Below are 14,581 nucleotides of genomic sequence, written 5' to 3' on the forward strand. Positions count from 1 at the left end.
AAGTGTCCCCATTTTACACATAGCGGCAGGCACAGGTCCCCATTTTACACAGTACGCTGGCAAGTGTCCCCATTTTACACATAGCGGCAGGCACAGGTCCCCATTTTACACATAGCGGCAGGCACAGGTCCCCATTTTACACATTGCGGCAGGTGGTGGAGGGAGAGAGAGAGAGAGAGAGGAAGGGAGAGGGGCTGACTTACATTTGAAGCGGTTCTCGCCGCTCTTCAGCCGCCTCTCCCTCCTCGTCTGCGCGGCTCCGGGCTCCCCCTTCTCCCTCCTCCGGCGGGGTTTCGTGGAATGACGCGTTTGCGCCGTGACGTCACAACGCAATCGCGTCATTCCGCGAAACCCCGCCCCCCGAGCTGGGCACTCGGGAGAAGGGGTTTTTTAAAAGTAAGTGCCGCGGCGGGTGTTAGGGGGTCTCGGCGCCCCCTCCAATCTGGCGCCCAGGTCGCCTGCCCCCCTAGCCCCCCCCTAGTTTCGGCCCTGGTAACCGGGTTGTTTTCAGGCATTAATTTAGTTGACGCCAAGAATACCAACGTTCAATTCTGTGACATTGCCGCATCAAAAAGAAACTCCCTAAAAACATGTAAGAAAACTGACAGTAGATTTTCACATAAAATGTGTAATACTAGAGCCGGCCCTAAGCAATATGATGCCCTAGGCAAGATTTTGGCTGGTGCCCCCTAGCACCACCGCTAGTTCCGTCTCTGACCATGCATCCTTTTCCAGCACCATCACCCCTCACCCATATCAGTCCTCATTTTGGTGCTCCTACCCCCTATATTTTAAATAAGAACAGTGCGCACATTCTGCATACAGCCCAAAAAGGGATGTGTTTTTGCTGGCAAGGTGCATGGCCACACAATAGTATCCCCAATTTAAATTACGCCACACAGTACTGCAACTTTATTCACATTTTATCATGTGATAGTGTCCCTAATTCACGTTACATCACACAGTAGTACCACTTTACCTTATAAACGTTACTCCTCACAGTAGTGCCCCTTATTTACATTACATCACACTGAATTGCTCCTTATTCATATATTACTACACCATATTGCTCATTATTCACATTAGACCACACAGTGGTACCCTTTCTATATGTAACACCACACAGTAGAGCACCTTATACACATAATGCCACACATTAGTAATGCATTTATACACATAATACCACATAGTAATGCCCCTTACACAAATGACACACATTATTAATGTCCTTATAAACATAATGCACCTTACACATTATGCCACCTTTATTAATGCCCTTATACAGATAATGTCCCTTACACATATGCCACGAATTATGAATGCCCGTATACACATAATGAAATACATAATGTCCCTTACACATATGCTGCACATTATTAGTGCCCTTATACACATAATGACACACAGTGCCCCTTACACATTTACTGCACATTAATAATGCATTTATACACATGAAACACATAATGCCCTTTACACATATACTGAACACTATTGCACAACCAACCCTCCCACACACAGCACTCACATGGCCTCTAACACTGTGACCTCTGCCTCTGCTTGGATACAAATGTGTCCTCATATATCCTGCCTCAATGCGACATGCAACAGGAGATGCCTGGCGTGATTCAGCTGGCAATTCTGCTGCAATCGGGCACCTTTTTTTGATTAAAATGCATTTTATTTGCATTGCTATGTGGCTAGGATGCACAAGCAGCTTCTGCTGATTAAAATGATATGCAGCATACCTATATTCTGTATATGACTGTGGCTGTATCTGCATACGAAATGCTACACACAGAATATAGGCATGCCGCATATCATTTTTATTCAGCAGAAGCTGCTGGTGCCCCTAGGCATACCAAATGCCCTAGGCAGTTGCCTAGTTTGCCTATGCCTAGGGCCGGCTCTGTGTAATATACAATAAATATAATGTGAAATACATATTTGCTCAATGAGTGACTAATACAATTGGTTCTATGAAGACTACATTATTCATTTTAACCACTTAACTGATGATTTTTCCCTTCAAAAGCGTTAACATTGTTTTTTAAAATTTATTTTATTTAATAAAGTTGAAAAAGTATTTTTTAGAATATTTAAACATTATATTATGCACATCAGCAGAACGGATCTTCTCGTCAAAAACGGGGGGACAGGGTGGGACAGCGCAGTTGCATGAAATCTGACCATGCCAGTTAAGTGGTTTTAATTGGGTGTGTGCAACAAAATAACAAGTGTAAGAGGCGGTGGCAGTGCAGCTGCTATGAGTCCCACAACTAGGCGGAGTCCGCCTTCCCTGTCAAAACCCTATATGCATGTATTTGTTTTTTGATCATTGCAAAGGGATCATTTAAAAAAATGTTTTGCTTAAGGGGGAAGCCGTTCTGAACGCCGGGATCCTGTCCGTCGGCAAATCATACTGATCCCGCTTCAGGTATACAACTGTTTACACTTTAGTTCACAATGAGCAGTAATATTTTATATATGAGAAATAATTGCATCATACAACCATGTGCCCCCACATTACCACACTCTCTAATGCCAGTGCCGTCTAATAACTACATGGATTCAGGTATCAAATTCTAAATGGCAATGTCAGGTGTTTTTGTAAGAGCAGATGGCATTCTAGCACTTTAGGTGGTAAATTTACTAAAATGGGAGTTGTATTTAAGATGAAATGTTGCCCATAGCAACCAATCAGATTCCAGGTATTATCTTCTAGAAGGTGCCAGATAAATGAGAAATAGAATCTGATTGGTTGCTATGGGCAACATCCCATCTTAAATAGAACTCCCATCTTAGTAAATTTACCCCCAGGAACGTCCATGTCTTAATTCACAATTTACTAATACTGGAAGGTATGATAGTGAGTTCAATTATATTTATCCAATCCTTGATTGAAATCGGAGATTTACTATATTTTGGCATTCAATTTTATCAAATACATATGGATCTAAAACGGATAAAACATGGATATATTATAATATGGATTTGTACAATGAAATCACTTCTCTGTGCAGTGTTCAATTATTTAGAATGATTTAATTTGCTAAATTACTTTTTTTTCTACTCCCTTATATTTACCCTATTTTATAATTGTGACTTCACAAACTTGTTTGGAACACATGCTCGTGATCGATGTAGGATGGGCAACATTTTTTTTTATTTTTATAAAACCGTTACTAAGACTAAACGGTATATTTACTAAGCAGCCGCCATTTGTCGGTGGTTCTGGGCGTGGGCTTTAAACAACTATAATATTAAATGCAAAACATGCCTGCTTAGTAAGTACAGTATATCCCCAGGTTTGGGCAATCTACCTTGGAAAGATTATAATTACAATAGATGGGGATCTAACCTTTCTGCTTTACTAAAACAGGAACTGCAGAAACCCTATAATTTCAGCTCTCCTTCATCAGCCTCCTCCAACCATTATTTATTTATTTATTAGCAGTTTCTTATATAGCGCAGCATATTCCGTTGCGCTTTACAATTAGAACAACAGTTATAGAACAAAACAGGGCAAAGACAGACATAGCGGTAGGAAGGCCCTGCTCGCAAGCTTACAATCTAGAGGGAAATAGGTATTGATACACAAGGATAGATGCAACCTGTTACATAATGTTTCCCCAGATTGCTAGCTTCTTAGTGGGTTGTATGATATGATCACCCAGCAATGTTGGAGGACAAAATGTGAGGTTATGGGGACTGTGCAGAGGGAATGTAACTGGATAGGGAAGCATTGAAGGTTATGTGTGTGGGTCAGGAATTTGGTAGGCTTGTCTGAAGAGATGAGTTTTCAGGGAACGTTTAAAGGTTTGGAGACTAGTGGAGAGTCTTATTGTGCGTGGGAGGGCATTCCACAGAGTGGGTGAAGCCCGGGTAAAGTCCTGTAATTTCTGAGTGGGAACAGGTAATACATCTGGATGAGAGACGCAGATCTTGTGCAGAGCGGAGGGGTCTGGTAGGGAGATATTTTGAGATGAGTGAGGAGATGTATGATGGTGCAGTTTGGGTAATAGCCTTGTATGTAAGTAAAAGCATTTTATATTTGACACGGTAGAATACCGGTAACCAATGGAGGGACTGACAGAGCGGATCAGCAGACGAAGAACGTCTGGCGAAGAAAATTAGCCTCGCAGCTGCATTTAAAATGGATTGAAGTGGTGAGAGCCTATGTTTGGGAAGACCAGTAAGGAGACTATTACAATAATCAATGCGGGAGATGATGAGTGCATGGATCAGAGTTTTTGCAGTGTCTTGTGTAAGATAAGGGCGTATTTTGGATATGTTTTTAAGGTGCATGTAACATGATTTAGAGACAGATTGAATGTGTGGAACAAACGACAGTTCAGAGTCAAGGATGACACCTAGGCAGCGAGCTTGTGGGGTAGGGTGGATAGTTGCATTGTCAACAGTTATGGCAATATCAGGTTATGGCAATATCAACCATAGAATTTTATCTGTCCCTTACCCTCCTCATCCATAGAATTTCTTTTCTCCAGCCATAGATCTCATCTTTCCTTTTCCTTCCTTCTCACTATAGCATTTAATTCCTCCATTGTCCTCTAGCTATATCATTTCATCCTTTCATTCCAAACATCTCCAGTCATAGCTTCTCATTCTTCCATCCCTTCCTCCTTCAGCCACATACTTTCTTCCCCACCCTCCTCTAGCCATATCATTTCATCCCTCCATCAAGTAAACATATAACTCAGAGAAAAAATACATCACACACACATCTATTGAGTAGTATGACGTGTCATGTGAATGAATACTCGGAACAAGCATCAGATATCCTTCCGAGTCATATTTATTTTAAACAATGCTGCCGCCCAAGAAGGTCCTACAGACGGAGTAGAATGGGCAGAAACCGAAGCCGGAACCAGAAGGTCAGCTCGAGCGTAAGCATGAGCAATCACCATTCTAATCCATCTTGCCAGCATCTGCTTATTAGCAGGCCAGCCACGCATGTGAAATAAAAAAAGAACAAAAAAGGCATCAGAGCGTCTAACAGATGCAGTACGGTCCATTTAAAACCGTAGAGCCCTAACCACATCCAAAGAACGATCTTTAGCTGACAAGTCTGAAGAGATAAAGGCCGGGACCACAATCTCTTAGTTAAGGTAAAAAGAGGAAACCACCTTAGGGAGGTAACCAGGTCTAGTTCGGAGAACCGTCCTGTCATGGTGGAAAATCAGAAAGGGGAGACGAAAGGACAATGCACCTAAGTCCGAAAAACTCCTTGCAGAGGCAATAGCCAGTAAGAAAAGAACCTTGGCTGTCAGTTATTTAAGGTCCACAGATTCAAGAGGTTCGAATGGGGCTTCTTGAAGAGCCTCCAACACAACAGTCAGAGCCCATGGAACCACCTGAGGGACATAGGGAGGCTGAATGCAAAAAATACCCTGAAGAAATGTATGTACATCGGGAATGGAGGCAATCTTGCATTGGAACCAGACAAACAAGGCAGACATGTGTACCTTGAGAAAGGCAAGATTAATTCCTAAGTCTAAACCTCTTTGAAGAAATGCCAGAATTCTGGAAGTCCTGAACTTAGAGACATCGAAACGCTTAGCAGTGCACCAAGTGAAGTAAGCATGCCACACCTATAGTAGATACGGACAGAGGCCGGTTTGCTGGCCTTCAGCATAGTCTGAATGACAGCCTCAGAAAATCCTTTGGTCCTTAGGAGCGATGCTTCAAGAGCCATGCAGTCAAAGACAGCCAGGTCCGGATGAAGACATGGGCTCTGATGTAGAAGGTCCCATCGTTGAGGAAGTAGAAGGGAGCCACTCTGCAGAGAGTCCCTGGAGATCTGAGAACCAGTGATGTCTGGGTCACACTGGAGCAACTAGAATGAGTTTTTCTCCTTCTTTTTTGAAATTCCGAAGGACCCGAGGCAGAAGTGACACCGGAAGGAAGATATAAGGCAGACCAAATGTCCATGGGACCGAATCCACGAACGCTGCCTGAGGACCCCTGGTTCTTGATTCGAAGACTTGAACCTTGTGATTGATTTAAGAGGCCATGAGATCCATGTCTGGAAGACCCAATCTGTCACACGGAGTTGAAAGACTTCGGAATGAAGAGACCACTCTCCGGCATGAACATCCTGACGACTGAGGAAGTCTGCTTCCCACCTGAGTACACGCAAAATGAATGCTGCCGATATGGCCGGTAGACAACGTTCGGACCAACACAGAATCTTGGACACTTTCATCAACTCCATGCGGCTGCAAGTGCCGCCTTGATTTTTTTATATAAGCCACCATAGTGGCATTGTCGAACTGGACTTGAACTGATCTTTTCTGCAGAAGGGGTCGAGCCAGGGTCAACGCATTGAACACTGCTCTCAACTACAGGACATTGATTGGAAGGTGAGATTCTTCCCTGGTCCAACGTCCCTGAAAAGAGTGCTGCTCTGTCACCACTCCCGAGCTGCGGAGACTGGCATCCATTGTTAGAAGGACCCAGGTGGGGATCCAGAAAAGGGGGCTCATGCTCACTCGCTGGTCCTGGAGCCACCAGGTCAGTGCCAGACGAACCTCCGGAGTCAAGGAGATCATTTGAGATCTGATCCGATGAGGCAGGCTGTTCCACTTGGAGAGGATCAAACGTTGCAGAGGGTGGGAATGAAACTGAGCGTACTCGGCCATGTCGAAAGACGACACCATCAGGCTGAGAATTTGAATCCGGGGACGATGAGGGAAGTGATGTATCCTGTTTTGTATTTTCAGAACCTTGTCTGGCTATAGATACAGCCTTTGACCGTGAGTGTCTAGGAGTGCCCCCAGGTGTACCATGCTTTGAGATGGAGCTAGGGAGGACTTTTTCCAATTTATCAGCCAACCGTGGGCCTGTAGGAAGGCCACTGTCAGTTGTAGATGACTGAGGAGAACTTCCCATGAGCTCACCAGAATCAGCAAGTCGTCTAAGTACAGAAGAATCTTTACACCCTGGCGACGGAGATGAGCAGTCATAACGGCCATGACCTTGGTAAAGATGCGAGGGGCCGTAGCCAGTCCAAAACGGCAGAGCATGGAATTGGCAATGTAGGTTGTGTCACGATCCTGACTGTAGTTCTCATATTTGGTGACTTACCTCTGCCATCTGTCCTGGATCCTGCATCTTTTCTGCTCACTGGGATAAACAGCTTGCCAGTACCATGAATTTCCTGAGTGCTGAGTTCTCTGCCTGGAAGGTGAGAGTTAACGAGCTGTTGATTAACCTTCTGTGTGAATCTGAATTTAGTAAGTCTCTCTGTGCTGTGCCTAAAACAGCAATCATTGTTGTCATTATACTATATGCCTCTCTGAGTCCAGTGGTCACCAGATACATTCTCCACTGTGCTCAGCAACCTGCAGTTTAGGCCTAAAAGTTAGCATCCTCTGTTCATTTGTAGAAGTTCAGGCTTCAGTGTTTTTTCGGCCTGCTAGGCCTCACTCCACATCAGAGCCTATCCTTGAGTACTGACGTGATTGTCTGATCACCTGACCTGGAGCTATCCAATACTGTGCCAGCCTGAGACACTCTGAATCATCTGACTCTGTTCACCAATCACCAAGGACCAGGAAGTATAAGTAAAGAGACTTGTGTTACAGAAACGGCCAGTTCATTGTGTCACACAGCTCTGTGTGAGCTTAGTAGCTGAGCTCCCTAAGATGTAACACTTTATCTTGGTTCCTGCAAAAATTTGCTCTTTTGCTACTCAGTCTGGATTATAGTTGTTACCAGTTTTATCCAGTATCAGCCTCGTCTTAAAGACACAGCCCCAGTATTCTTCAGCCTCGTCTTAAAGACACAGCTGTAGTATTCTTCAGTCTTGTCTTAAAGACACAGTCGCAGTATTCTTCAGTCCTGCCTTAAGGACATAGCCACAGTATTGTTCAGTCTCATCTTAAAGACACAGCCGCAGTATCCTTCAGCCTCGTCTTGAAGACACAGCCGCAGTATTCTTCAGTCTTGTCTTAAAGACACAGTCGCAGTATTCTTCAGTCCTGCCTTAAGGACATAGCCACAGTATTCTTCAGTCTCATCTTAAAGACACAGCCGCAGTATCCTTCAGCCTCGTCTTGAAGACACAGCCACAGTATTCTTCAGTCTCATCTTAAAGACAAAGCCGCAGTATTCTTCAGCTTCATCTTAAAGTCACAGCTACAGTCTTCAGTTCTTCTTCAGCCGTCTTAAAGTCACAGCCACAGTCATTGTTCTACATACTTTTGTGTTTCCAGTTATATCCGATGCCAGCCCGGATTACAGGCACGTTCCAGTTATACCGGTACCCAGCCCGGTTCACAGTGCAGTTCTCAGTCTCACCGGTAACCAGCCCGGTTCTCAGTCTCACTGGTAACCAGTCCGGTTCACCGTCTTCAGCTCTCCTCCCAGTTCTGCGCAACTCCAGAGAACCTATTTCATAGTAACATTGAGTACACAAACACCTACTCCTGTGACAGTATATCCAGTTCATTCTCACCAATACATTCACCATCCTGCTATCAACATCAAGTCCCTGGTGATCCAGTGGTCAGGATACGGTTCCCTCTGCCGAGGCCCGGGTTTGACCCCCGGTCAGAGATTTCTCCTTACTACTTCATCTCACTGATTCCCACAGACCAGCCAAATATACACATAGTCCTCCAGTTACCCGCACGGACTTCACATGCACGCCGGTTTCACAAAAACCACAGTCATGACAGGTTGCCAATAGTAAACCGCAGGAACTGCTGATGCAAAGTGGCAATAGGAATATGCAGATACACATCCTGTATATCCAGGGAAACCATGTAGTCTCCAGGTTCCATGGGCAGAACTATAGAGCGTAAAGTTTCCATATGAAATTTGGAGACTCTCACAATCTTGTTCAAGGATGTGAGGTTAGAACCAGAAACAGGGTTGAGTAGTAGCCTCTTCCCCTGAAACTGATCACAGTTTGTAAGATTTGTGCCTTTATCGGGTATGATGGTAGGTCCGTGGTGAAACACTGGTGAGGTGGACATCCCTTGAATGAGACAGCTTACCCGTGAGAGACAATTTCTAGCACCCAAGCATCTGAAGTGGTCGTGTGCCAAACCTGAGCGAAGTGCAGAAGTCAGCCTCGCACCTTGGGGTTCCCCAGGGGGAGGCCCGCCCCATCAGGCTTCAGGCTTGTCTGGTTTTGCCGCATGTTGACGAGCTTGGAAGATTTGGAAGGGTGAGATTGTCTAGAGAATGACTGTCCCTTAACCTTCCTTGTGGGCAAAAGGTGGTACTTTTAGCTTTCTGAGAAGGGTTAGTTGAGGGTAGAAAGGCTAACTTGGCTGCCGCCAAGGAAGTAACAATTTTATTCAGTTCTTTCCCAAAAAGAATATCCCCTGTGAAGGAAAGACTTTCCAAGGTTTTCTTTGAATCTAGGTCCACCTTCCAATGTGTTAACCACAGAATACGGCGTGCCAGAATGGACATAGCAGACGCCTTGGCGGCCAACACTACAGCCTCACAAGATGCTTCCTGAATATAATAACAAGCAGTTTTAATGTGAGCCAGATACAGTCTGCCATCATCAGAAACATCCAAAGGCAGCTCTTCCTTAAGCGTTTGTACCCAAGCTTTTATAGCCTTTGCGGCCCAAGAAGCAGCCATAGTGGGTCTATGCATAGCCACTGTGAGGGAATAAATAGATTTCAGGCGACTTTCAATACGTTTATCCATCAGTTCCCTCAGAGAGGTGACAGTGGTAACAGACAGGGTGGATGACACCACGAGGCGGGTGACATGAGAATCCACCAGAGGTGATTTTCCCATTTGTTGCAGATATCTACCGTCAACGAATAACGAGCTAGAGCCCATTTAGACAAAGGGAACTTTTTACTTGGAGTGGTCCAGGGCTCCCACCTAATCTCCAGCAAATGATCAGAATGGGGTAATTCAGTATTTTTAAACATATCAGATTTCTTAGATATTGTAGTGGGTTCCTTCTCGTCCGTGAGCTGTAGAATCTGCTTTATAGCGTCTACAAGAGCAAGGACATCTGCTAAAGTAAGGGCTTCTTCCTCAGCAACACAGGAGCCTGTGAGGGTCATTCCGACCCGATCGCTCGCTGCAGTTTGTCGCAGCGCAGCGATCGGGTCGGAACTGCGCATGCGCCGGCGCATGGCAGCTTTCGTTACCTAGCGATCGCCTCTGAGACAGAGGCGTTCGCTGGGCGGGAGTGGGCTGAACGGCGGCGTTAAGCCGCCGTTTAGGGGGAGCAGTCTGGCCAACGCAGGCGTGACAGACCGCTGGGGGGGCGGGCCGCGGCGGCTGCGTGACATCTCTGCGGCCAGCGGGAGCGGCGAACAACTCCCGGCCAGCCGCAGGAGCTGCGCTGGCTGGGAGTTACTCCTCAAATACAAAGGCATCGCCACTGCGCGATGCGTTTGTATTTGTGCGGGGGGGCGGACTGACATGCGGGGTGGACTAGCCCTGTGCTGGGCGTCCCCCCGCATGTCAGGGAACATGATCATAGCTGTGCTAAATTTAGCACAGCTACGATCAACTCAGAATGACCCCCAGTGTCAGAAAGAGCTGTATGCTCTCCTTCCTCTTCAGATGAAACATCAGAGATAACAGTGGATTGAGAGGATGAGGTAGCCTGCTTATAGTGACCAGAGAAACATCTGTGTCCTGTTGGAGCCTTATGGTTAATCATAGACTGACTCAGCTGTTGCAGTTCATTAGACAAAGTTTCCTCCCAAGGTGGATTTACAATAGGTACCATATTAGGAGGTAGCGCCACAAGGGGGCCATAGGGTACCCAACAGTGTGGAAAAGGCTGCCCATGGGGGCTCCTGGCGGTGGCAGGAGCAGTAGACTGGCTAGGAGGTGTGTAACAATTAGCACAGAGACTATCATTTATCATATCCTCCTCAGTTAAACCTGCTGAACAAACTCTGCATGATAGTAACACAGGAGATTCAGCATGTTTGCATCCCTTTTTGTTAGACATAGCAGTAAAACAAAAGAGACTTACACTGTACAATAATGCAATGCAATAAGTACAGGGCAGTATGAGACTGAAAACACAGATATAAATATCATACCTCCCAACTGTCCCGATTTTCGCGGGACAGTCCCGTTTTTTGGGGTCTGTCCCGCTGTCCCACCCGCGGGCCGTAGTGTCCCGCGGTGGGGGGGAGCAGTTGGGAGGCTCAGTCTCTCGCTGCCCTGCTTAGCAGAGCAGCGGTGAATAGACGCTGTGCGCATGCGCACAGCGTCTATTCATTGTAGACAGAGGGAGAGGGGGCATGCCAGCGGCTCACGGAGCGCTGGGCATGCCCCCTCAGTGACGAATTTGGGGGCGTGGCTCGCGATAGCAGGTCTTCCCGCGAAGCCACGCCCCCTTTTCATAGACCACACCCCTTTTTCGGGAGCGCGCGCGGCTTCGCCGCGCGTGTGTCCCTCTTTCAAGGCGGCCAAAGTTGGGAGGTATGAAATATACTTATATAGATATGTGAGATGTGAGCTGTACATTAAATGCAATGAAATAAGTACAGGGCAGTATGTGACTGAAAACACAGATATAAAGATAATGATATAAATATATTCTGTGAGCTCTAACCCAAACAGCACCTTAGTCCAGGGTATGGAATAGAATAGCAGTGATGGTTATCTGAGATACACTGAAAGTGAAAGCAGACAGCAGAATCAGCACACACAGGGGGTAATTCAGAGTTGATCGCAGCAGCAAATTTGTTAGCAGTTGGGCAAAACCATGAGAATAATTCATAGTAGATCATAGCAGCAAATGTGTTAGCAGATGGGCAAAACCATGGGGGTCATTCCGAGTTGATCTCTAGCTGCATTCGTTCTCTGTGCAGCGATCAGGGGGAAATATGGCACTTCTGCGCATGCGTATGCGGCGCAATGTGCACACGCGTCGTACTATTGTAACGGACGATGTAGTTTTACACAAGGTCTAACGAAGCTTTCCAGTCACACTGCTGGCCGCAGAGTGATTGACAGGAAGAGGGCGTTTCTGGGTGTCAACTGACCGTTTTCAGAGAGTGTTCGGAAAAACGCAGGCGTGCCAGGAAAAACGCAGGCGTGGCTGGGCGAATGCAGGGCGTGTTCGTGACGTCAAAACAGGAACTGAACAATCTGAAGTGATCGCAAGCGCTGAGTAGGTATTGAGCTACTCTAAAACTGCACAAAAAAAGTTTGCCGCCTCTCTGCGATCCTTTTGTTTGCACTTCTGCTAAGCTAAAATACACTTCCAGTGGGAGGCGGCATAGCGTTTGCACGGCTGCAAAAAACTGCTAGTGAGCGAACAACTCAGAATGACCACCCATGTGCACTGCAGGGGGGGCAGATATAACATGTGCAAAGAGAGCTAGATTTGTGTGGGTTATATTGTTTCTGTGCAGGCAGGGTAAATACTGGCTTCTTTATTTTTACTTTGCAAGTTAGATTTCTGTTTGAACACACCCCACCCAAATCTAACTCTCTCTGCACATGTTATATCTGCCCCCCCCCTGCAGTGCACATGGGGGGGTCATTCCGAGTTGATCGCTCGCTAGCAGTTTTTAGCAGCGGTGCAAACGCATAGTCGCCACCCACGGGGGAGTGTATTTTCGCTTTGCAGGAGTGCGAACGCCTGTGCAGCAAAGCACCTCTAAACACATTTTGTGCAAAACAAGACCAGCCCTGTAGTTACTTATCCTGTGCGATGATTGCTGCGACGAGTGACACCGTAATGACGTCAGGTACCCACCCAGCAAACGCCCGGCCACACCCACATTTTTCCAACCACTCCCAGAAAACGGTCAGTTCACACCTGTAAACGCCTTCTTCCTGCCAATCTCCTTATGATTGGCAGTGCGATTGGAATTGTCGCTAGAACCAGTGCAAAACCACAAAGGACTTTGTATCCGTACGACGCGCGTACGCATTGCGGTGCATACGCATGCGCAGATTAGCCGCTTTTTTCAATAATCGCTACGCAGCGAACAACGGCAGTTAGCGATCAACTCTGAATGACCCCCATGGTTTTGCCCATCTGCTAACAAATTTGCTGCTACGATCAGGTCTGAATTAGGCCCCATGTGCACTTCAGGAGGGGCAGATATAACATGTGCAGAGAGAGTTAGATTTGGGTGGGTTATTTTGTTTCTGTGCAGTGTAAATACTGGCTGCTTTATTTTTACACTGCAATTTAGATTTCAGTTTGAACACAACCCACCCAAATCTAACTCTCTCTGCACATGTTACATCTGCATACCCTGCAGTGCACATGGTTTTGCCCAACTGCTTACAAATTTGCTTCTGCAATCAACTCTGAATTAGACTCACAGGCCCTCATTCCGAGTTGTTCGCTTGCTAGCTGCTTTTAGCAGCCGTGCAAACGCTAAGTCGCCGCCCTCTGGGAGTGTATCTTAGCAGAAGTGCGAACTAAAGAATTGCAGCGCTGCTACAAAAAGATTGTGCAGTTTCTGAGCAGCTCCAGACCTATTCCTAGCCTGCTATCACTTTAGACTGTTTAGTTCCTGTTTTAACGTCACAAATACGCCCTGTGTTCGGCCAGCAACGCCTGTGTTTCCCCAGGCATGCCTTAGTTTGTATCTGGCATGCCTGCGTTTTTCCACACACTCCCCGAAAGTGGTCAGTTACCACCCAGAAACACCCACTTCCTGTCAATCACTCTGCGGCCAGCAGTGCGACTGAAAAGCGTCGCTAGACCTTGTGTGAAACTACTTTGGATGTTGTGAATGTACGTAGCGCTTGCGCAGAAATGCCGATTTTTTTTACCTGATCGCTGCGCAGCGACCGAAAACAGCTAGCGAACAACTCGGAATGACCACCACAGTCACACACACTGCAGAATATTATACCATATAACTGCAATGAAAATGGAACATCCCACTCTCCTCCAGCCATATCATTTCATCCCTCCATCCCACTCTCCTCCAGCCATATAATTTCTTCCCTCCATCCATATCATCCCTCCATCCCACTCTCCTCCAGCCAGATCATTTAATTCCTCTATCCTACTCTCCTCCAGCTATAGCATAGCATCCCTCCATCCCACTCTCCTCCAGCTATAGCATAGCATCCCTCCATCCCACTCTCCTCCAGCTATAGCATTGCATCCCTCCATCCTATCCTCCTCCAGCCATATCATTTCATCCCTCCATCCCACTCTCCTCCAGCCATATCATTTCATCCCTCCATCCCACTCTCCTCCAGCCATATCATTTCATCCCTCCATCCCACTCTCCTCCAACTATAGCATAGCATCCCTCCATCCCACTCTCCTCCAGCCAGATCATTTCATTCCTCCATCCCACTCTCCTCCAGCTATAGCATAGCATCCCTCCATCCTATCCTCCTCCAGGAGTATAATTTCATCCCTCACTGTGAATGAAATGCACTCTCAGGGCCCCAATTTAAATAACTACATGACATACACACAAGGAGTACAGGCGTTTCCTATACATACCTTAGCTTTATGAACATGTATACTTACACGTGATCACGGGATGTAGTTATGTGACCGGCAGTCAGGAGAGCGTCGGTCACACTACCTCCCCCTGCATCCCGCTCCCTCAGTATCCCGACAGTCAGC

The sequence above is a fragment of the Pseudophryne corroboree genome, chromosome 8 (assembly GCF_028390025.1).
Source record: "Pseudophryne corroboree isolate aPseCor3 chromosome 8, aPseCor3.hap2, whole genome shotgun sequence".
In the NCBI taxonomy this organism is placed as follows: Eukaryota; Metazoa; Chordata; class Amphibia; order Anura; family Myobatrachidae; genus Pseudophryne; species Pseudophryne corroboree.